This window comes from Sciurus vulgaris, assembly GCF_902686455.1.
Source record: "Sciurus vulgaris genome assembly, chromosome: 11".
Classification (NCBI taxonomy): domain Eukaryota; kingdom Metazoa; phylum Chordata; class Mammalia; order Rodentia; family Sciuridae; genus Sciurus; species Sciurus vulgaris.
Window position 1 is genome coordinate 26,362,683 of NC_136472.1, and position 22,427 is coordinate 26,385,109.

General features: G+C 39.0%; 1 protein-coding gene across 12 annotated transcripts in view; it reads left to right on the forward strand.

Annotated features, from left to right (window-relative positions):
- Positions 1-2,997: 2,997 nt before the first annotated feature.
- CELF1 (CUGBP Elav-like family member 1) overlaps positions 2,998-22,427 on the forward strand; it is an 82,612-nt gene continuing 63,182 nt past the window's right edge. For 8 of the 12 annotated variants that reach the window (XM_079105039.1, XM_079105040.1, XM_079105043.1 and 5 more), the window contains exon 1: positions 3,047-3,141. The gene's annotated coding sequence lies outside the window, so the exon portion shown is untranslated. Of the gene's footprint in view, positions 3,142-22,427 lie in introns of all 12 variants that reach the window. The other 4 variants (XM_079105038.1, XM_079105036.1, XM_079105035.1 and 1 more) reach the window with 4 other exon arrangements.

Here is a 22,427-nt window from a genome sequence, read left to right on the forward strand (position 1 = left end):
TAATATATATTCTTTGTTTTTTTCTTTTTCAATATATATACTCCTTGTATATCTATTAATGTTACCTGTTTTATTTACTAAGCTTGTATCACAAACTGTTTCCCACAATTAAATACTTTTCTTTGTCATTATTTGAAATTACAGTGTTCTAAGTCAAGAATACACCATAATTTATTTTATCAATCTGCTTTGGTATCAAATTTTATGGTATTTAAACCGTGACTCACACCTGTAAACCCAGACTCAGGAGGCTGAGGCAGGAGGATCACACACAAGTTCACAGCCAGCCTGAGCAATTTAGCAAGACCCTAAGTAACTTAGCATTAGCAAGACCGTGTTTCCAAAAAAAAAGAAAGCCTGGTTGGGGATGTGGCTCAGTGGTAAAGTGTCCCTGGGTTCAATCCCCAGTAAACCCCTCCCCCAACAATCTCTGCACTTATACTCCTAAAAATGTCTGTAAAATTCTAAATGTATTCAAATAGATTATCTGAATTTTACTTCCATTCACACTTAGAGAAGGCTTGTTTCCCTGAACCCTTAACAACATTGGCTATTTTTTAAAACAAATCTTAATTCAATTCAAAAATGAGACAGGAAGCTTTACATGCTCTTTTTAATTTCACAGCAGATTTTTTTTTTTTTTTTTTGTATTTGTACCAGGTGTTTTGTCTATGCTGCTGAAACCCTTGGAAGTTACAAGACCCACTAGTGGGGCTGGGGTTGTGGCTCAGTGTTAGAGTACCTGCCTTGCATATGTGAGGCACTGGGTTCAATTCTCAGCACCACATATAAATAAATAAAAATAAAACAGGTTCATCAACAACTAAAAAAAAAAGACCCATTGGTGTTCTTCATGTAATCATTTTTCTCCCCAACTTTGGGCTAATCTGCCATGGCCTTCCTTGGTAACTAGATACAATAGCGATATTGCAAGGAGCTCCTTTGCTGCAAAAGGAACCCTTAGTCAAAAGGCAGATAAAATAGGGCAAGGTTTTTGGTTGCCCTTCAAGAAATATCTGTTGAGCCAAACACAGAAAAGCACTGGAGATAAGAGAAAATAAAAAGATGGGTGTTCTCCCTGCCTTATTTATTCATGGGTGGGAATTAAATAAAGAAATGTTTCTAAAGGCTAAACAATTCTTTCCATACCTAGCACCTAGATGTGTATTTATTAATTTAACAATATCAAGCACCTAGTATGGATTAGGCATTATCTAGGTCCTGAGGATACAGCAGGAAATAAAACAGATGAAATCCCTAATTCTGTAGAATTTATCTTCTAGTGGGAGGAAGCTAAAGATAAAATAAATAAGTAAAATATGTAAATAAAATTATGGCTAGATGCCAATTAGTGTTTTGATAACAACAGTGTAAGAAATGGTCATTGGAAGTGTGTGTACTCGTGTGATTTTAAGTAGGGTGGTCTGGGAAAACTGGACTAAAAAATGACATTTAAGTCAAGACCTGAAGGAAGTGAGGTACAACAAATATTTAGATAATTCCACAGAGCACAAAAGGAGATAGATTCTTGGCTTGGAACATTTCTAAAATCTATGGCAGCTGGGAGATAAATATAAAATTAATCATGGTAATGTTTGTGACAGTATTCTGTAAGCTTTAATGATCTATAAATACAGGATGTTTTCAGTAAATTACACGTATGACTATTAACAAGAATAAGATCACATTGGCATTATGAATGTATATAAAAGTATACCACAAGGAAATATGATAATGTGCAAGTGGGGGGGCTAATTGTTCCACTCTATAATACCAACCAGAAAAACTGTGGTTAGTATTTTTTTGCTCAAAGGAAAAAAGGATGCTTCTAGGGAAAACCCTTGAGGCTTCTGCTTGTTTTTTTTTTTTTTTTTTTTTTTTTTTGGCTTTTGTGTGTGTGTGTGTGTGTGTGTGTGGTAAGGTAGGGTATAATCAGTATTTGTGGGTATAAAACTTATTTGCTCTGGGAAGCCAGATGATGTTACAAAGAAATCATTTACAAACCCATGAGTTATTTGTAAATGGATGGGACCAAAAAGTACCAAAAGTAAGTTTTCTTAGTGTGCATTTCACAAGGTCTAAAACCTAAGAGATAAACAACAAACTGCTCTTTGCATTCCCTTTAGACCGGTAACTCCGAAGGAGGTTTTTATTTATACCTGGGATTGAAGCCAGGAGTGCTTAACCACTGAACCATATCCCCAGCTCTTTTCATTTTTGATTTTGACCAGGGGTTGGCTAAATTGCGTAGGGCTTTGCTAAATTGCTGAGGCTGGCTTTGAGCTACCTCAAAGGTCTTTAAAGACCTGGGTTGTTAAAAAAAAAAAAAAAAAAAGTAATTTTTTCTGGGAAAAGTAGGTTAGCCTGGGCAATCAGTCTCTTAACATAATCCTTGTGAGCTTCCTGGTGTTGCAGGGATTTTACCAGAGTGCGTGCACACTGCTGATCATCATGCTAGAAGGCACTCACCCAACTCTGAAAGCTTACAACACACATTCCACATGCCAACAAAGAAGGAAGAAAGCCTGGATGCTGTTGCTTGTCTGGTGGTGCATAACGGAGGGCGTGCCCTGAGACCAGTGCTGGTCAAACACTATTCACCCATTCATTCATTCATTCATTCATCGGATATTTTATTAAGTGTGCATTCAGTGTCAAGCCCCGCTGCTTGCCCACCAGGGACATTCAGAGTTCCTGTGGTGCGGTGCACAGAGGCGAGAACTGCATATTTCCAGCCGGGGTCTACCCTCCAGTAGAGTTCCGAGACAAAGAGATGCTCCCCTGCAGCTCCCTGGGTTGAGGGCTCCGCCCGCGGCAGCGGGGGGCTTCGGCGGGGTTGCTTCTCCACTCCCCAGCCCGAGGGGGCGCTGCAGCGCCGGCGCTCGGCCCGCCCCTGAGCCGCGCTTCGCTCGGTCGGCGGTGGTACGTTCCCCCTCGCCGCCCTCCCCCTCCTCTCCTGCCCTCCCCGCCAGTGGTAGGTGCCGGAAGTGCCGCCATTTTGGGGTGTTCTGCTCTGGCGGCAGCGGCAGCGGCGGCGGGACGCGGAAGCTCCCCCGGGACTTGGCCTCAGCAGCGAGGCGGCGGCGGCTGCGGAGGCGTAGGCAGCAGCTGAGGCAGCGGCAGGCTCAGGTGCAGCCGCTGGTGAGTGTGGCGGTCGGGGGATAACGGGCCGCGGGACGGAGGGAGGGAGCGGAGGCTGGAGGGAGGCGCCGTGGGGCGGGTCCGTTTCGGGCGGCCGCGGGTCACAGGGCCCTCCGGGTGCGGTCGCTCCCCGTTCTCCGCGCCCCGGGGGCAGGGCCGTGATCTCCCGCGCGTCGGGGTCCCTGGCATCCCGGGTCCCGCCGCGCTCGCCTGGCGCGTGCCCCTGCGCGGAGAGAGACCCGCCCTCCTCGTGGCCTTACCCCTCTCCTCGCGCCCTTTGCCTTCATCCTCCCGATCCACAGCGGTTAGTTCCTTGCCCAGGAACAGTCTCGTCCTCCTTTCCAGCCGCTTTGCCAGATCCAGCCTGCTTGCCCCGGACACCCCTTCCCTGACCCTGTTGCCCCACGTGTTCCTGGTGCCCTGCCCTGGGGTACCCCAGGTTTCCCCCCCATCGGAGGGTAGCGCTTCTCCGGAGCCTGGAGAGCCCCCTGCTCCTTGCCCCATATCCGCTAGCGCCTCGGCTCGCCCTCCCCCCGCCTCACATCAGGTGCTCACCCAGTCATGGCCTAGTAGCAGGGTTGGAAACTCGCACCCGGGGACGTGGAGAGCACATTAAAGCGTTTTTCTTCGCTAGGGACCTGGCTTTGGATTTAAAGTCGGTGATATCTTGGTTGTGGTACTTCGGGCAGGATGTTGTTTTAATTCTCTAAGATCATTGCATATGCTCTAAGGAGCTTCTCATTGGTTTAGCTTCATTCCCATAGTTGAGGGGAATGTGGTGAGATTTTGATCGGAGCCTGTTTGAGCAAAATGGAATCGCTTTCTCTCAGCAGAGTTAATGCTGTACGTTTATTACTGTGGGATGGAAAGACTGTTTAACAGTTTTTTAAAGAGCATGGGATGCTTAATAATGTCTGTAGTGTGAGAGGTTAGGAATACCCAATGAATCTTTTATAGGGACTTCACCTTTTAAAGGTCTTTTCACTGTCTTTGGTTCTCTGTGAACTAGAGAGGCTTTAATTGCGTTCTTTCACCTTTTCCACAAAGTGTACTCTTAAGTTTCAGTTTCTCCGTAAATCCTTGAGAAGAATGAAGGTGTCTCCTTATAGAATTTCCTACGGTTCTTTCCGTTTTAGCATTAGAGTTCACTTTGAAAAATCACTGAGTTACAATAACATGCACTATTGCTACAGCGATTTTTCTCCCCAGGTAATTTTTATATTTTTCTTGCTTTACTTAGGGAGTGTGGGGTTTCTAAACATGACTTTTAGCCAGGATTGAAGCAGTGCTGTTGGTAAAGCAAATCTGGAGCTTTCAGCTGTTGCTTTACCAGGAAGCTTCCCCTAGTGGTTCTTTACTCATAACTATCCACCACCTGTTTCCATTAAGAATGGCCCTTGGCCCCAGAGCATAGGCCTCCACTTCTCTCCCACATTCATTCTTTCCCTTCTGGTTTTCTTCTGTGAAGATAGCATCTAGACTTGAGATCCATTAGCAGGAGGACTATTGGAGATGGAATATCTTTTCCAAACCTTTCACTTTTCAGAGGAGGAAATTGAGGTCTTCAGAAGTTAAGTGATTTACTTGCCCAAGGTGACATAGCAAATGCTCTTAAAACAGTCTTTTAGCAGAGGTTTGTTTTGCCTTTTTTTTTAAAATATCATGAGCAATAATGCAAATTGCCCTTTGAGATGTGATGGAATGGATTTCAGGGCTTAAATATAGAAGACATGCATTGTAATCTTATGTCAGTTACCTTAGCCATATCAATCAACTATTCTTCAGTTTATTTTAATCTGCAATATGGAGGAAATGGTGTCTGTCTCATATGGTGCTAGTACCCTCCCATGCAGTAATATGTGAAAGTACCTGTGTTATGATAGGCAGACAGTGAAATTGGGAGCCAGAATGATCTTTTCCTAAAGATTTTCATTTATTTTTCTTATTGCAGAAGTTACAGGATTGGAGTTTTAGCTCAGTGGTAGAGCACTTTCCTAGCATGTGTGAGGCACCGGGTTCGATCCTCAGTACCACATAAAAATAATAAAATAATAAAGGTATTGTGTCCATCTACAACTAAAAAAAATGAGAAGTTACAGATTCATTATAAAAAGTAGAGATAAGTCAAAAAGGAAACTCAGCTGTAGTCCCACTACTCAAGAGATGATTGTTAATATATTTGGTCTTTATCTTGTCTGTCCATTTTATAAGATATAGAAGTGTCTTTTACCAAAGTAGGCGCTAGTTAGAGTTTCATAATGGGTTTAAGATTTTTTTAAAAAAATTTTTAGTTGTTGATGGGTCTTTATTTTATTTATTTATATGCAGTGCTGAGAATCAAACCCAGTGCTGCACGCATGCTAAGGCAAGGGCTTTACCACTGAGCCACAACCCCAGCCCCACCAACCCTTTTCTATATTTATTTAGAGACAGGGTCTCTCTGAGTTGGTTAGGGCCTCACTAAGTTGATGAGGCTGACTTTGAACTGGTGATCCTCCTGCCTTAGCCTCCTGAGCTGTTGGTATTACAGGTGTGTACATGCCTGGTAGGTTTTAAGATTTGATAATAGTTTTTTATTTGTTTTTTTTTTTTAATTTGATACTGGGGATTGAACCCAAGGGTACTTTACCACCGAGGTACATCCCAATCCATGCACCCTCAGTTTTAAATTTTGAGACTGGGTCTCACCAAGTTGCTGAGGCTAGCTCAGAATTTGGGATCCTTCTGCCTCAGCCTCCCAAGTTGCTGGAGTTATAGGCATATGCTGCTGTGTCCAGCTCTGTGGAAACTAATAAATTTAGAACACCATTTTAAATGGTTGTTAAAACAAACCGTGCCATACCTGGGCATGGTTGCACATGCCTGTAATCTCAGTGACTTATAAGGGGCTGAGACAGGAGGATTGCAAGTTGAAGGTCAGCCTCAGCAATTTAGCAAGGCCCTCAGCAAGATGTTGTCTCAAAATAAAAAAGGGATTGGTATATAGCTCAGTGGTAAAGCACCTAGGGTTCGATCTCCAGAACTCCGGGGAAAAAATTCCACACATGAGGTAGATGGGTGAAGCAGCATAGGAACAGATAGTTCCTCTTTTAAACATGTGATGGATTGCACAGGGAGAAAAAGAAAGTGGCAGAGACCTTATTGTATATATGTGTGTTTTTTGTTGCTGTTTTGTGTGTGTGTGTGTGTGTGTGTGTGTGTGTGTGTGTGTGTGTATTTAAAGATTTGGGCTCTGCTGCTAAATATAAAAGCATTAGTACTGAATTCCATTCCCTTTCCCTTGACTGCCATTGCATCTTTAACTGTTTTCCTGTGAGGCTGGACATAAGAAGGAACTGGGCAATTAAAAGATGGTAGTGGTGGAAGGAGATCTGTCACCTGGAGGAAGTAGGAGCATAGATTCCTTTACCCAAGGTTTTGGGTACTTTAACAAATTGGTCTGTCCTTGTAAATCAGTGAATGATAGCATTTTGTTAAGCTCTTTCCTTTGCTTTTTTTTTTTTTTTTTTTGGTATTTTTAAAGAACTTTATTGAGCTACAATTCACATATACAACTTACCTGTTTCCTGGAAGTGGTGGTGTATGCCTGTAATCCTAGCAACTCAGGATTTATTTATTAATTTGTAATTAATTTATAAACAAAATGATTAAGAGAACAGTGCTTTTTATTTTATTTGTTGTTTGATACTGGTGATTGAACCTTGGGCACTTAACCATTTGTGCTACATGCCCAGCCCTTTTTATTTTGAGACAGTGTTTCCTAAATTGCTTAGGCCCTTGCTAGGTTGCAGAGGCTGGCTTTGAACTTGTGATTCTCCTGCTTCAGCCTCCCAAGTTGCTGGGATTATAGGTATGGGCCATTGTGCCTGGCTGTCTTAATCTTTTTTTTTTCTTGCGGTGCTGGGGATTGAACCCAGAGCCTTGTGCTCTCGAGGCAAGCACTCTACCAACTGAGCTATCTCCCCAGCCCTGTCTTAATCATTTATTTTTTTTTTAATTTTTTTTTTTTTTTTTTTTTTTTTTTTTTAGTTGTAGATGGACACAATATCTTTTTTTTTTTTTTTTTTTTGAGGTACTGGGGATCGAACTCAAGGCCTTGTGCTTGTGAGGCAAGCACTCTACCAGCTGAGCTATCTCCCCAGCCCAATGGACACAATATCTTTATTCATTCTTTTTTTTTTTTAATGTGGTGCTGAGGATCGAACTCTGACTCACATGTGCGAGGCAAGTGCTCTACCATTGAGCTAGCTCCAGCCCATGTCCAATCATTTTTGAGTGTAAGTTGTGTGGTATTTAAAGTACATTCACGGGCTGGGGAGATAGCTCAGTCGGTAGAGTGCTTGCCTCGCAAGCACAAGGCCCTGAGTTCAATCCCCAGCACCGCAAAAAAAAAATAAAATAAAAAAAAAAATAAAGTACATTCACAAAAAGATTTCCAGAAGTCTGGAAAGATCTTGCAGATCTGAAACTAAGTCCATTAAAAAAGCAACCTTCTCCTTGCCCTTCAGTACTTGGTAACCACCTTTCTTTTTGTTTCCATGAATTTGACTGCTTTAGATACCTATGTAAATGGAATCATAAAATGCTTTTTGTGACTCACTTATTTCACTTAGATTGATATCCTCAAGTTCATCCATGTTGTAGCACATGACAGAATTTTTTTTCCTTTTTGAGGCTCCATTATATCGATATACCACTTTTTGTTTATTTGCTGAATCCATTGGTGGACATTTGGGTTGTTTCTATCTCTTGGCTATTATGAATAGTGCTGCTATGAACATAGGCTTCTATCTGAGTTCTTGGTGTGCACCACCACTCCTGACTTCTTGTTTTTTAATTCTATTGTTGACAGGTTTGATATCCCTTATATAAATATCAGAAGTGTTTTGTGTTTTGGACTTTGGATTGATATTGATATTTGCATATACATAATGAGATATCTTGGGGATGGGATCCAAGTAGTCTAAACATAAGATTTTTTTTTTTTTTTTCCTCTCCTTTTGATACTGGGGATTGAATTCAGAGGCACTTTGCCACTGAGCTATATCCTCAGCTCAGTTTTTTACTTTTTATTTTGAGTCAGGGTCTCACTAAGTTGCTTAGGGCCTTGCTAATTTGCTGAGGCTGGCTTCAAACTTGTGACCCTCCTGCCTCAGCCTCCTGAGTCCATTTATATTTCATGTATACCTTTTATACACATAGCCTGAAGGCAATTTTATACATTATTTTTTATAAATAAGGTAAGGTGTGCCTGCAGTTCAGTTGCACATGGAATTAGGTGTGGACATTTCCACTTGGGGCAACATGTTGCCACTCATAAAGTTCAGAGTTTGACTGACCTTGAATTTGTAGTCCTCCCCAGTTAGCCTCCTGAGTCACTGGGATTACAGGCCTGTGACACTGGGCTAGTTCTCTTGTGGGTTTTTTTGTGTGTGTGGTGCTGGGAATCGAACCCACGGCTTTATGCTTGCAAGGTAAGCACTTTACCGACTGAGCTATCTCCCCAGCCCTCTTGTGGTTTCGATTTGCATTTCTCTGAAGATTAGTGATATTGAATTTGGACTTTTGTTTTACATCTTTAGAGAAATGTCTGTTCAAGTTTTTTGCCTATTTTTTAAATTGTATTATTTGGACTGGGGATGTTCTAGCTTGTTGATGGAGTACTTGCATAGCATGTGCAAGGTTCTGGGTTTGGTCTCCATAATCACACACAAAAAAAGTTTTTTATTGTTGTGTTTTAGGAATTCTTATTTTCTCAGTATTAACCCCTGATGGTTATATGATTTTCAGATTTTTTTCCCCATGCTTTAAGCTGCCTTTTCATCTGTTTATTTGTATCCTTTGATATACAAAGGTTTTTAAATTTTGTTTTGGTTTCTGGTCCCTGGGGCACTTAACTACTGAACCACATCCCTAACGTTTATAAATTTTTTGTTTAGAGGGTCTTAATGAGTTGTTGAAGCTGGCTTCAAACTTGAAATCCTCCTACCTCAGCCTCCTGAATTGGGGGGGGGGGTTCAATTACAGGCTTGTGCCACAACACCTGGCAAGCTTTTTCAATTTGATGTAGTTCCATTTGTCCATTTTTGCTTTAGTTGCCTGTGCTTTTGGAGTCATGTTCATAACTGCATTACCAAATCTAGGGTCGTGAAGTTTTTCTTTTCTTCTAGGGGTTTTATGTGTTACATTTAGGTCATCTTGGCCATTTTAAACGTACAATTTCTTGACACTAGTTAAATTCAGTTGTGAAATTATCACCATAATCGTTCCAAAAATATTTTCATCACCATAAACAAACTGGAACCATTGCATAGCTCACTGTCTTTCCCTTACACTAAACTGAAATCTACTTTTGTCTCCACAAATTTGCCTTTTGTAATTATTTCATGTAACTAGAATCACGCGCATTTGTCTTTGTTGTCTTTGGCATGTTTCATGTACCAAGTTTTTTCAAAACCTCTGCATGTTGTAGCATGGATCTAGACCACATTCCTTTTTATGACTATTCCTCTGCTTCTTAAGGTCAGGGAGTTTTTTACTTTGCTATCTTGCCTTTTCTTATAGATCTGTAAAGATTATTGAGTTTATCAGAATTGTCTTTGTCTGTATTGTCAATCCCAGAGGAATGTTCATGCACATATTCAAACCTGAAAATAAGATGTGTCATTGTGTGTGGAACTGTATAACAATAACCCAAATAATAGTTAATAAGATACTTTTTAATTTCTATTTTAATCAAAATTGCCAGTCTTTGAATATATAGTTTTCAAAATGTATCAAGAGAACAAGAATTAGCAAGTTTCTGCCTTTGTTTTATAGCTGTGTGAATGGATTTTATTTATTTATTTTTTGGTTCTGGGGGTTGAACTCAGGGTCTTGCACATGCTAAGCAAGCCTCTACCACAAAACTACAGCCTCAGCCCCATATGAATGGATTTTGTTTGAGGGGTAGACTGATCTCCAGGTATTCCATATTATGTGCAGATGTAATTGTGGAACCCTGGCATTAATGGCCCAGTTAGAATTAATACTACTTTCAGGGTAAGAGCATTTTGAAGATAGTCATAAACTTCTGCTTGTTGTAGTATGAACAAAACTGTTCAGAGTATCCCCTAGTTATGTAAAAGACTTTGTTTTATTTTGGGCCATATTGGGGACTGAATTCAGGAGCATTCTATCACTGAACTACAGCCTTAGCCCTTTTTATTTGTAACAAACTTTTAAAGTTCTTTTGTTTTTTATTTATTTATTTTTGTATCAGGTATTGAATCCAAGGGTGCTTTACCATTGAGCTGCTTTCCCATTTTATTTTATTTTTTTTTATTTTGAGACAGGATCTCCCTAAATTGTTGAGGCTAGCCTCAAACTAGATATCCTCCTGTCTCAGCCTCCCAATGGATTACAGGTGTGTGCCACTGCATCCAACCCTTTTCTTTTAATTTTTGTTTTGAGGATTTCACTAAGTTGCCCCGTCTGGCCTTGAACTTTATAGATCCTCTTGCCTCAGACTCTGAGTAGCTGGGATTACAGCATGCATCACCATGCTGAGAAAAAAAAAACTTTTTTTTGGCACCAGGGATTGAACCCAGGGACACTTAACCACTGAGTCATATTCCCAGCCTTTTTTTCTTTTTCTTTTCTTTCTTTTTTTTTTTTTTTTTTTAACTTTTTTTAGTTGTAGATGGACATGATACCTTTATTTTTAAATTTATTTTTATGTGGTACTGAGGATAGAACCCAGTGCCTCATACATGCTAGGCAAGCACTCTACCACTGAGCCACAACTGCAGCCCCCTAACCCTTTTTTTTTTTTTTTTTTCCTTTTCTTTTTTTGCGGTGCTGGGGATTGAACCCAGGGCCTTGTGCTTGCAAGGCAAGCACTCTATCAACTGAGCTAACTCTCCAGCCCTCAACCCTTTTTTGTATTTTAGAGACAAGGTCTCACTGAGTTGCTGAGGCTGGCTTTGAACTCATGATCCTCCTGCCTCAGCCTCCTGAGCCACTCAGATTACAGGCATGAGCACCATGCACGGCTAAAATAAACTTTTACTTGCTGTCTTGGAGTCTCTTGAAGAGGTACAGCTGGTTTTGGTCTGCTTTGTTGCTTATGCTTTCCTCTCTTTGCTTTTTGGACCTAACTTCCCCTTCCAGTTTCCCCCTCTGTAGTAATAATGGGAGTTTAATTTTAAACCTCGGGAATTGGAAGTTTAATTTCATTAACTCTGTTGGCCCAAGGAGGTATTACTGCCTTTAGGGTACTTAACTCATAAGACTTTATTTTAGTGTCAGGAGAACATAATACTTTTTTCTAAACAGCATGAACCATTTCTTTGGTTGAAAATTTTTCTTTTATACTTGATTATTTTTGGTAATAAAATGTATCATGGATGTTCAGGTATTTCACAAATTTAATTTGAACCAGGAATTAACTTTGTAGCCTTTTCTTTTTTTGTAGGGGTCATGTACTGGGGATTGAACTCAAGGGCACTAGGCCGCTGAGCCACATTCCCATTCCCATTTTGTATTTTATTTAGAGACAGGATCACACTGAATTGTTTAGCACCTTGCTTTTGCCCAGGCTGGCTTTGAACTTGTGATCCTCCTGTTTCAGTCTCCGGAGCCAGCTCTGTAGCCTTTCTGAATAGAATTTTTAACATCCCAAAGTTGATTCACATTAATATAATCCTAAATTTATGTATGTATTTTTGCTACAGGTGCTGTGGCACACTTGACATGGTCAAAGAGCAAGTCAAATAAAAAGAAGAAACTTGATTTAAAAAAATCTGGGGAATTAGCTGGGCCACACATGCCTGTAGTCCCAATGGCTCAGGAGGTTGAGGCAGGAGATCACAAGTTCAAAGCCAACCTAGCCTCAGCAACTTAGTGAGACCCTGTCTCTAAATAAAATATTTAAAAAGGGCTGGGATGTGACTCTGGTTAAGCACCCCTGGGTTAAATCCTTGGTACCAAAAAAACCCCCAAAATTAAAAGACAAAAAGGCAATGATATGACTCGAATGGGGTTTATAAACATCCTTGAAAGGGTAGCTGTGACAGTGTGGTTTAAGGATTAGTGTTACCAATGGACCTCAACATTTCTGGACCTGTTTTCCTATCTTTAAAGTGGAGATTCCTACCTGGAATGGTAACGTGAGAATTAATTGGATATAATTTGTGCCAGAGCACTGAATATTGTCTGGGACAGTGGTTTTTGTTTGTTTTTGTTTTTTTTATTGTTTTTAAACTATTTTTTGATTCCTTTTACACAGATGGGGTACAACTTTCATTTCTCTGGTTGTACATGAAGTAGAGAGTCTTACCGTTGTGTAATCATACATGTACATAGGGTAATGATGTTTGTCTCATTCTGTTATCTTTCCTTCCCCCCGTCCTCTCCCTACCCCACATTTTCCTCTGTACAAACCATCCTTCCTCCATTCTTGCCTAACCCCCCCATTATGGTTATCATCCACTTATCAGAGAAATCATTTGGCCTTTGGATTTTGGGGATTGGCTCATTTCACTTAGTTAGCATGACATTCTCCAACTCTGTCTATTTCCCTGCGGATGCCATAATTTTATTCTTCTATATGGCTGAATATGGGACAGTGTTGATGCTGCTATTTTCTTTTTCCATCAATTACAGTAGGTATACTGTTTACCTTACAGGTTAGTAATGTGGTCAACCAGGTAAAATAAAAAACATGTAAAATGTCTAGCAGTGCCTTATATAGGTAGTAACTAGTCAGTGTTTATTTCCCTTTTGGGTGTTTTCTGTGTGTGTAATACTGGGGATTGAACCCAGGGTTAGTCTCCCCAAGTTGCGTCCCCAGCCCTTTTTATTTTTTTTTATTTTAATTTATTTTTATTGTAAACAAATGGGATACATGTTGTTTCTGTTTGTACATGGAGTAACAGCATACCATTTGTGTAATCATACATTTACATAGGGTAATGATGTTTGATTCATTCTGTTATTTTTTCCTTCCCCCCCACCCCTCCCACCCCTCTTCTCCCTCTATACAGTCTCGCCTTCCTCCATTCTTTCCCCCCTCACACCCCCCATTATGTGTCATCATCCGCTTATCAGTGAGATCATTCTTCCTTTGGTTTTTTGAGATTTGCTTATCTCACTTAGCATGATATTCTCCAATTTAATCCATTTGCCTGCAGACACCATAATTTTATCATTCTTTATGGCTGAGTAATATTCCATTGCATATATATACACCACAGTTTCTTTATCCATTCATCAATTGAAGGACATCTAGGTTGGTTCCACAATCTGGCTATTGTGAATTGAGCAGCTATGAACATTGATGTGGCTGTATCTCTGTAGTATGCTGATTTTAAGTCCTTTGGGTATAGGCCGAGGAGTGGGATAGCTGGGTCAAATGGTGGTTCCATTCCAAGTTTTCTAAGGAATCTCCACACTGCTTTCCAGAGTGGCTGCACTAATTTGCATCCCCACCAGCAATGTATGAGTGTGCCTTTTCCCCCACCTCCTCTCCAACACCTGTTGTTGTTTGTATTCTTGATAATCGCCATTCTAATTGGGGTGAGATGGAATCTTAGTGTAATTTTGATTTGCATTTCTCTTTGTTACTAAAGATGGTGAACATTTTTTCATGTTTGTTGATTGTAGATCTTCTGTGAAGAGTCTGTTCATTTCCTTAGCCCATTTGTTGATTGGGTTATTTGTATTCTTCGTGTAGAGTTTTTTGAGTTCTTTATATATTCTGGAAATTAGTGCTCTATCTGAAGTATGAGTGGCAAAGATTTTCTCCCACTCTGTAGGCTCTCTCTTCGCATTGCTGATAGTTTCCTTTGCTGAGAAAAAGCTATTTAGTTTGAATCTATTCCAGTTGTTGATTCTTGTTTATATTTCTTGTGCTATGGTAGTCCTGTTAAGGAAGTCTGATCCTAAGCCAACAAGTTGAAGATTTGGACCTACTTTTTCTTCTATAAGATGCAGGGTCTCTGGTCTGATTTCAAGGTCCTTGATCCATTGTGAGTTGATTTTTATGCAGGGTGAGAGATAGGGGTTTAGTTTCATTCTGTTGCATGTGGAGTTCCAGTTTTCCCAGCACCATTTTTTGAAGAGGCTATCTTTTCTCCATAGCATATTTTTGGCACCTTTGTCTAGTATGAGAAAATTGTATTTATTTGGGTTTGTGTCTGTGTCCTCTTACTGTACCATTTATCTACCTGTCTATTTCAGGTAGATCTCCTGTCTATTTCAGGTATAGTTGAAGTTCTGGTATTGCGATACCCCCTGCTTCATTCTTCCTTCTAAGGATTGCTTTAGCTATTCTGGGTTTCTTATTCTTCCAGATGAATTTCATGATTGCTTGTTCTATTTCTGTGAGGTACATCATTGGGATATTAATTGGAATTGCATTGAATCTGTATAGCACTTTTGGTAGTATGGCCATTTTGACAATATTAATTCTGCCTATCCAAGAACATGGGAGATCTTTCCATCTTCTAAGGTCTTCCTCAATTTCTTTCTTCAGTGTTTTGTAGTTTTCATTGTAGAGATCTTTTACCTCTTTGGTTAGATTGATGCCCAAGTATTTTATTTTATTTTATTTTTTGAGGCTATTGCAAATGGAGTTGTTTTCCTCATTTCCCTTTCAGCTGTTTTGTCGCTTGTGTATAAAAATGCTTTAGATTTATGCGTGTTGATTTTATAGCCTGCTATTTTGCTGAATTCATTGATGAGGTCTAGAAGTTTTCTGGAGGAGTTTTTTGGATCCTCTACATACAGAATCCTGTCATCAGCAAATAGTGACAGCTTAAGTTCCTCCTTTTCTATTTGTATCCCTTTAATTTCTTTAGTCTGCCTGATTGCTCTGGCTAGAATTTTGAGGACAATGTTGAATAGAAGTGGTGAAAGAGGACATCCCTGTCTTGTTCCCGTTTTTAAAGGGAATGGTTTTATTTTTTCTCCATTAAGAATGATGTTGGCCATGGCCCAGCCCTTTTTATTTTTTGGACAGGATCTTTTCTAAATTGCCCAGGCTGACCTTGAATGTGGAATCCTCCTGCCTCAGCCTCTGAGTAAACTGGGATTACAGACATGCACCACATCGTCTGGTCTTTTTTTTTTTTTTTTTTTTTTTTTTTTTTTTTTTTTTGGTACCTGGGATTGACACTGAGCCACATCCCTAGTCCCACTTTTTTTTTTTAATTTTTGAGACAGAGCTAAGTTACTTAAAGCCCCTAAGTTGCTGAGACTGGCTTTGAACTCGTGATCCTCTTGCCTTAACCTCCTGAGTCTCTGGGACTACTACCCTGACTCACCTGGTCCTTTTGGGTATATTTGTTTTGCATTTTCTTGTGTCTATTATGGCTTAAGGGATACTTGTTTCCTGAAGTCCCATTCATGTGTCTGAAATGTTTTGCTAAACAAGGCATTCTCCATAGAATCTTTTATCTCATTATTCTTTGTGGAATACTTGATAATATGGTTTTCTAGATTCATCATCATTGTGTCTACTTCACATGAAAGTCTGTTAATAGAAGGCTTCTGTATTAAAAAAATACAGATGAACATCTTGGGTTTTTAATAGAGGCTGGCCTCAAACTTGAAATCCTCCTATCTTAGCCTCCTAAATTGTTGGGATTACAGGTGCTCACCAATGTGTCCCATACTTTTTTATTTTCTATTTTGAAACTGGGTCTCTTCCTAGTTCAATTAGGTGACTAGAGTTAGGGGAAGGAGGACTTGAATATTGAGAGTTAAATTGTAGATGAAAAATTTAATTTGTATATTTGAATTGTTTATTTGCTCGCAAATTGTATCTTATCAAGATTTTCCCCCCTAGTATCAAGGATTAAAACCCGGGCACTCTACCATTGAACTGTATCTCCAGCCCTTTTAATTTTGAGACAGGAACTCCTTAAATTGCCCAGGCTGACCTTGAACTTGTGATCCTTCTGCCTGGCTTCCTGAGAAGCTGGGATTACAGGCATGTGCCACTGCACTTGGCTGTATGAAGAATCTTTATCTGAGTTGTATAATTTGCTAAAGACAGTTTTGTTCCTTTTCTTTTTTCTTTTTCTTTTTCTTTTTTTTTTTTTTTTTTTTTTTTCTGGTACCTGGGATTGAACCCAGGGGCACTTAACTACTGAACCACATCCCCAACCCTTTTTTAAAATTTTGAGACAGGGTCTCACTAAGTTGCTTAGGACCTTGTTAAGTTGTTGAGGCTGGCTTTGAACTTGGGCACTCCTCCTGCCTCAGCTTTCTGAATTGCTAGGATTACAGATAGCACCCACTCTACCCAGCTAAACACAGTTTTCTTTATGAGATTTTTGTAATTGTAACTTTGTTCTTGTCATAAAATTAGCTATTAGAACCTCCTTAAACTAAAGATTTTCTTATGAAATTAACTAGCAGAACTGTTCTGTAGTTGATCTTTTAACCTCTGCTATGCTGTGGCAGCTATATGTTTATATTTATTTTAAACTTAAGTGAGTTCCAGACTTGTAAACATTTTCAGGAATGTTTTATGTCCAGCACACACTTCCTTTTGACTTTCTATATTCTTTCTGCTACGGAACCTGCCTCCTATCCTCTCAGTACTGGGGGTTCAACCAGGGGGTATTTTACCACTGAACTATATCCCCCGGTCTTATTTATGTATGTATGTATTTATGTATGTACGCACAGTGCCAAAGCTGTCCTCAAACTTGAGATCCTCCTGCCTTGTTGCAATTACAGGCATGTACTACCATGCCTATGTCCAAGGAGCTTCGAAAATTTTCTCTGGGCAGTAGGATATGGGTGATATTTTTTCTTTCATACTAATTTTTTTATTTTTGTATAGAGACCATTAATCTCATGAATGAAAAGTTATATTAAAATTATACATTTTTTTTTCTTCGAGGCATAAGAAAGTATTGTTAAAGAAGGCTGAATATGGGGCTGGGGATATAGCTCAGTCGGTAGAGTGCTTGTCTTGTAAGCACAAGGTCCTGGGTTTGATCCCTAGCACCGCAAAAAAAAAAAAAAAAGGCTAATATATTTCATTATCTTAAATGATTTAAAGCATTTTAACTCTTAAAGTTTTGTGCAGTTCTGTGTTGACACTGAATTGACCAACCTGTCCCTGCCTTATTAGAAATGGACTGATTTTTCAAAACAGCTTTAACACTAGTTTTTTTCCTCCGCTTAAAAAAAAAAATGGCAGCTGAGCTGGGGTTGTGGCTCAGTGGTAGAACACTTGCCTGGAAGGAGTGAGGGTTTCATTCTCAGCACCACGAATGAATGAATGAACGAGTAAATACCCTTCAACAGCTAAACAAAAATATTGAAAAAATACAGCAGCAAATGTGAAGAGGAATGGTGAGTTCTAGTTTAGTGGTTGCATTGAGACACTGGAGGAATTTCACTTAATTGGTTTGAATGTGCCATCTTTGTGCTGTGTTTCAGAGTGTAGCTTTAGGAAGACTGACTTTGTGATAGCTGTGTTCACCTTTGATGAAATGGAGTTGAGTAATTTTACTTATCCTCCCAAATTAATACTGCATTGAAACTATTTTTGAGGGGAAATGACTTTAGTTTGGAGATTGTACAAAATGAAACTTTTTGGTTTCAAAACTTTTAAATTGTATAGTGTTATACTTTTTAATTTTGAAAGATCAGTAGTTTAGATTTACATAACATTGCTACTCTTCAGCAAAAGAATTGCTAAATGAGAAACTGTCACCACTTTCTCTTTTACCTTTTTATTTCCTGTGAGACTGATGCCAGCTCTTGCACAGACTGTGGGAATGTAATATTTGGTGATAATGCGACTAGACCTTTTTTTTTGACCTAATATTATTTGGACATCTGTTAAAGTTTTTGCTAGTTTCTGTTTGGTAAAGATAATTTACTGTAGACTTTCTCCAGTTTCTTTGTGTTTGCAACTTTTGTGTGTGGGAAACAAGTTTTTTTTCTACACCAGTTCCCTTCTCCCACAGTGCAGGCAGGTAGTGTGATATTTCTTTCTGTCCGATGAATTCTGTCCATGGGGTGATGCTGCTGCTAACTTACCATGCTAGTTTGGATGGGGTATTACTAGTGAGAACCTTTGCCATTTATTGGCTATTTGCCTGATTCTGAGTACTGTCTGAGCAAGAGTTTTGAGGGGGCCAGGGAGAAAAAAGGAAGTTAGAGTGGTGGTGACAGCCTGATGTATATAACTCTTTAACACTTATTAGCTAGCTGGTGATTTCTGCATGGTGAAGTGGTACTGTTTTTTAACCGTATAGTCATTTTAAGCATTATGGCAGACTTTCAGCTAGGGCATTTAAGCTAGGAAGCTGTTTTTGTGTTTAAAGACTATATTCCTCAGTTCCATATTTCTCAGATGGCCAGAACATAAGGAGCAAGCATTACATTTTGTGTTTAGGAATGTTCTTCAGCCCCTCTCTGCTCATGATTCAATTCCTATTTGTCATAGTTTTTTTTTTTTTTTTTTTTTGTGGTGCTGGGGATTGAAACAAGGGAGCTACATCCACAGTCCTTTTCTTATTTTTTATTTTGGGACAAGTTGTCACTCAGTTGTTCAGGCTGGTCTCAAACTTGTGATCCTCCTACTTCAGCCTCCCAAGTCATTGGGATTACAGGCATGTGCTCCCATGCCCCACTCAGCTTTCCTGTTCATTCATTCCACTACAATTTGTAGGATATGATTTAGTATTTTAATAATATCTTTTTTTTTTTTTTTTTTTTTCATTTCAGTGAGATTTCAAGCTTTTTGAGGATGGAAATTGCCTTACTACTTAGTGTATGACATATCTTTTTTGGTGGGGGATAAGCATAGTCCCCACCCTAATTATACTCTTGACCTACCCCCACTTTTTAACAGCTTATTGGACTTGGGGTGAGCACTTCAGCGGAAGCTGTGCAAATCACATTCTTCTAGGAATTTGTGATTGGAACTGAGATTCAAGTCTTTAGGGAACAAACCTGAATTCATAGAACTCAGGACACAAATTTAGATAGTGTACTCTTAATATCCTTTCAATTAATTTCTGCTTTTGCTTTAAGCTAGTTTGAAGGAGGTTTCTGTTATTTAAAACCAGAAGACCTTTAAATAAGATTTAGTACAGATCTCTGCATAGCCCTTTGTAAATTCATTTGAGTTTTAGAGTAGTCATGTCAGAGATCATGATTCTTTGAACCGTTCTTTCCCTTCACAGTCTCCTTATTCCTAGGCAAAAGTCTGCAGAGGATCTTGGCTTCAGTAGTGTAGATATTTGCCTGTGTTGTTGCTTTTTGCTGTATAGAGTTCTTCTCTTTGGCATTTTGCCAGATCAAGATTATGAGTTTTCTTTCTTTCTGTAAACAAGTTTTTAATGATTATTTGTTTATAGCTAATTTTCTTTCTTTTTTCTTATCAGGGATTGAACGTAGGGGCACTTTACCACTGACCCACATCCCCACCTTTTTAAAACATTTTAAGTAGCAACAGGGCCTTACTAAGTTGCAGAGGCTGACTTTGAACTTTTGATCCTCTTGCCTCAGCCTCCTGAGCCACTGGGATTACAGGCATGTGCCACTGCGCCTGCCCTTTTCTTTTTCTGGCAGATAAGACTGATAAAATAATACTGCTCTTTCAGAAAGGAAACTTAAATGAGCCATCATTTAAAAAGAATTTTTGTTCGTGAGGCATATGAATTTGGTCTTCATTTCTAGTTAAGCAACACATTTGTTTTAGTTTCCTGATTGTTTCCTCTTAAAAAAATGTTTATGGGCTTGAGTGGAACACAATAATGTGGGTTGAATGGCAGTTGAGACTTTAAACAAAGGGTAATGGTAAGTGGCTGTGTTCCCAGTTGATGGAGTCTGTCTGGTCCTGGCTCAGTTAGTAACTTCATGAATGATCTGTAACAGGAGCATCACAGTAGTATTTTTCTCTTTGAGAAATGTTAATGAGGGAAGCACTAAGCACTAAGAAAGACAGTTTAGTGCTTCTAATTTGTTTGTCTTCCTGTGATCATTTGGTTTCTGTTAAGTTGAAAGGCTTTATTTCAGAGAATTGTAAAATTGTCCTGTTATAGTAATGAGCAGGAATTTTAAAAAGTCAAGAGCTAGCTTTGAAATGTGAATTTGTATACCACCAGGAACGAATGTTTGTAGGGTAGAAAACTATAGAAGTTGTTATTTGATATTAGAGGTAAAATTGTGATGGCAACATATGCCTTCATGTGAGTGTATATCATTGACGTGAATGCAGTGCACAGAGGAAATTTTAAAATCCATGTTTACCCATCTTGGGACCTTGCGTAAAGTAGATACTTAGTAAATATTTGTTGAATATTCCCATATCTGGTCCAGTGGCATTTTGAGTTTTGTATTAAGGACTAGGAATAGGAAGAAAACTTAAAATGAAATTCTATGAATTTGTCACTTTTTTTTTTTTAAGTTGTAGATGAACATAGTACCTTTATTTATTTTTCTGTGGTTCTGAGGATCGAACCCAGTGCCTCATACAGTGTTAGGCAAGTGCTTTAGTGCTGAGCTACCCCATCCCTATGTTATTGTATTTTGAAGATAAAGTACATTAAAACTCCATGGAGTTTTGTTTCGTTTTGTTTTTGTTTTTGCTTTTGTTTTAAATGTAAGCACACTTCCATTGAAATACATAATGTTGGTAAAGATTAAGTTTTGTGCCATAAAAGCTTTGTGAAGCTCTGTGATCTTCAAACATCATATGTATATTGCTTGAAAAAAGAAGGCTCCTAGACAACCCTGATTTTGGCTGTTTTCTGTAACTCAAAAGAGAAAGAGAATCTGATACTGCTGGCAGTCTATGCTCTTTTTTGCTTTTCTGGGCCAAGACATGCTTTTCCAAATGAAATCAAGAAAATTGTAAACTAGTAGTAAAAACGAATAAAGCACCTTAGGAGTTTACATCCTCTTGTGTCTTGTGGCCTAGGTCTTTCCTTTTTGCCTCTAGGCTGCCTGATATTAAACTAATGTAGCAAAACTATCCTCTGGGCTTTCCTTCCTATTTCCCTTTAAAAGTTTATGAGAAATAATCATGGAAAGACACCTGTCTGTTACATATTCATTGTTTTTATTTTATAGTGCTTCTATTTAATAACTTCTGGGTTTGTTTATAAGTGAGTAAATGTCATAAAACCAGATATAACATCTTGCGGACTATTTTAATGCCTGTTGCCTACCTTACCTTTAACTAATGTGTGTCCCATTTACTTAGAATAATTTTTCCCCTTTTTGGCTTACGAATTTGTGATTACTGTTTTGCTTTTATAAAATGATTAAGAATTGGTTTTCAATATATTTTCTTATGTTATTTATATTTAGGTTTTTCCATAGAAATTATTGAGATCAATGGTGGAAGACTTTTGTGAACATGGGGACACTTTTTGAGCTTTTTTTTTCTGGTGCTTTCTAGGTCTCAAGTTATTGTGGATCAGGCCTAAGAAAACTGATTGTTATTATAAAATCAAGTGCTGGGCTGGGGTTGTGGCTCAGTGGTAGAGCACTTGCCTGGCATGTGTGAGGCCCTGAGTTTTATTCTCAGCAACGCATATAAATAAATAAAATAAAGGTTCATTAACAACTATAACATTTTTTTAAAAAATCAAGTTCTGTTTTTATTTGTTAATGTTCATTTGTCTGGTGTAACTTTGTTCTGGGCTAAGTAAGACCTATAGAAAGACTTTAGTCTGTTCCAGGAAGCTTACAACTTAGAAAAATGTTTTCAATTCTGACTGACTGCCTTCTCTAACAAACCAGATTCACATATCAGATTTTTTTTTTTCCTTTCAAGATTTCTCCTTTTTGGCAGCAGTTGCGCAGGGGTAGCACTGGGAATTGAATTTCAGAGGCACTTATCCCTTTATTTTTTATTTTAAGACAAGGTCTTACTAAGTTGCTTAGGACCTCACTAAATTGCTGAGGCTGGCCTCAAACTTGGAACCCTCCTGTCTCAGCCCCTAGAATATCCTGCCTAAGATATCTTCTAACTCTGGTCTCTGGTGAGCTGAGTGGCAGCGCACACGTAGCAGAGTGACCGTTTATCTTCCTGAATTGCATTACCTTTATCTAAATTTGAACTTAACTTCTCTATTCCAGTACTGTCAGTTTTATTTATTATAATTTTGTGTGTCTGATATATTTCTAACATAATCATGTAGGAAAGCTAATATTAAAGTTTGGAGAACTTTGAAGTCTTTTTTTTTTTAATATGTTCAGTTGTAGATGAACATATCTTTATTTTTTTATGTGGTGCAGAGAATTGAACCCAGTGCTTCACATAG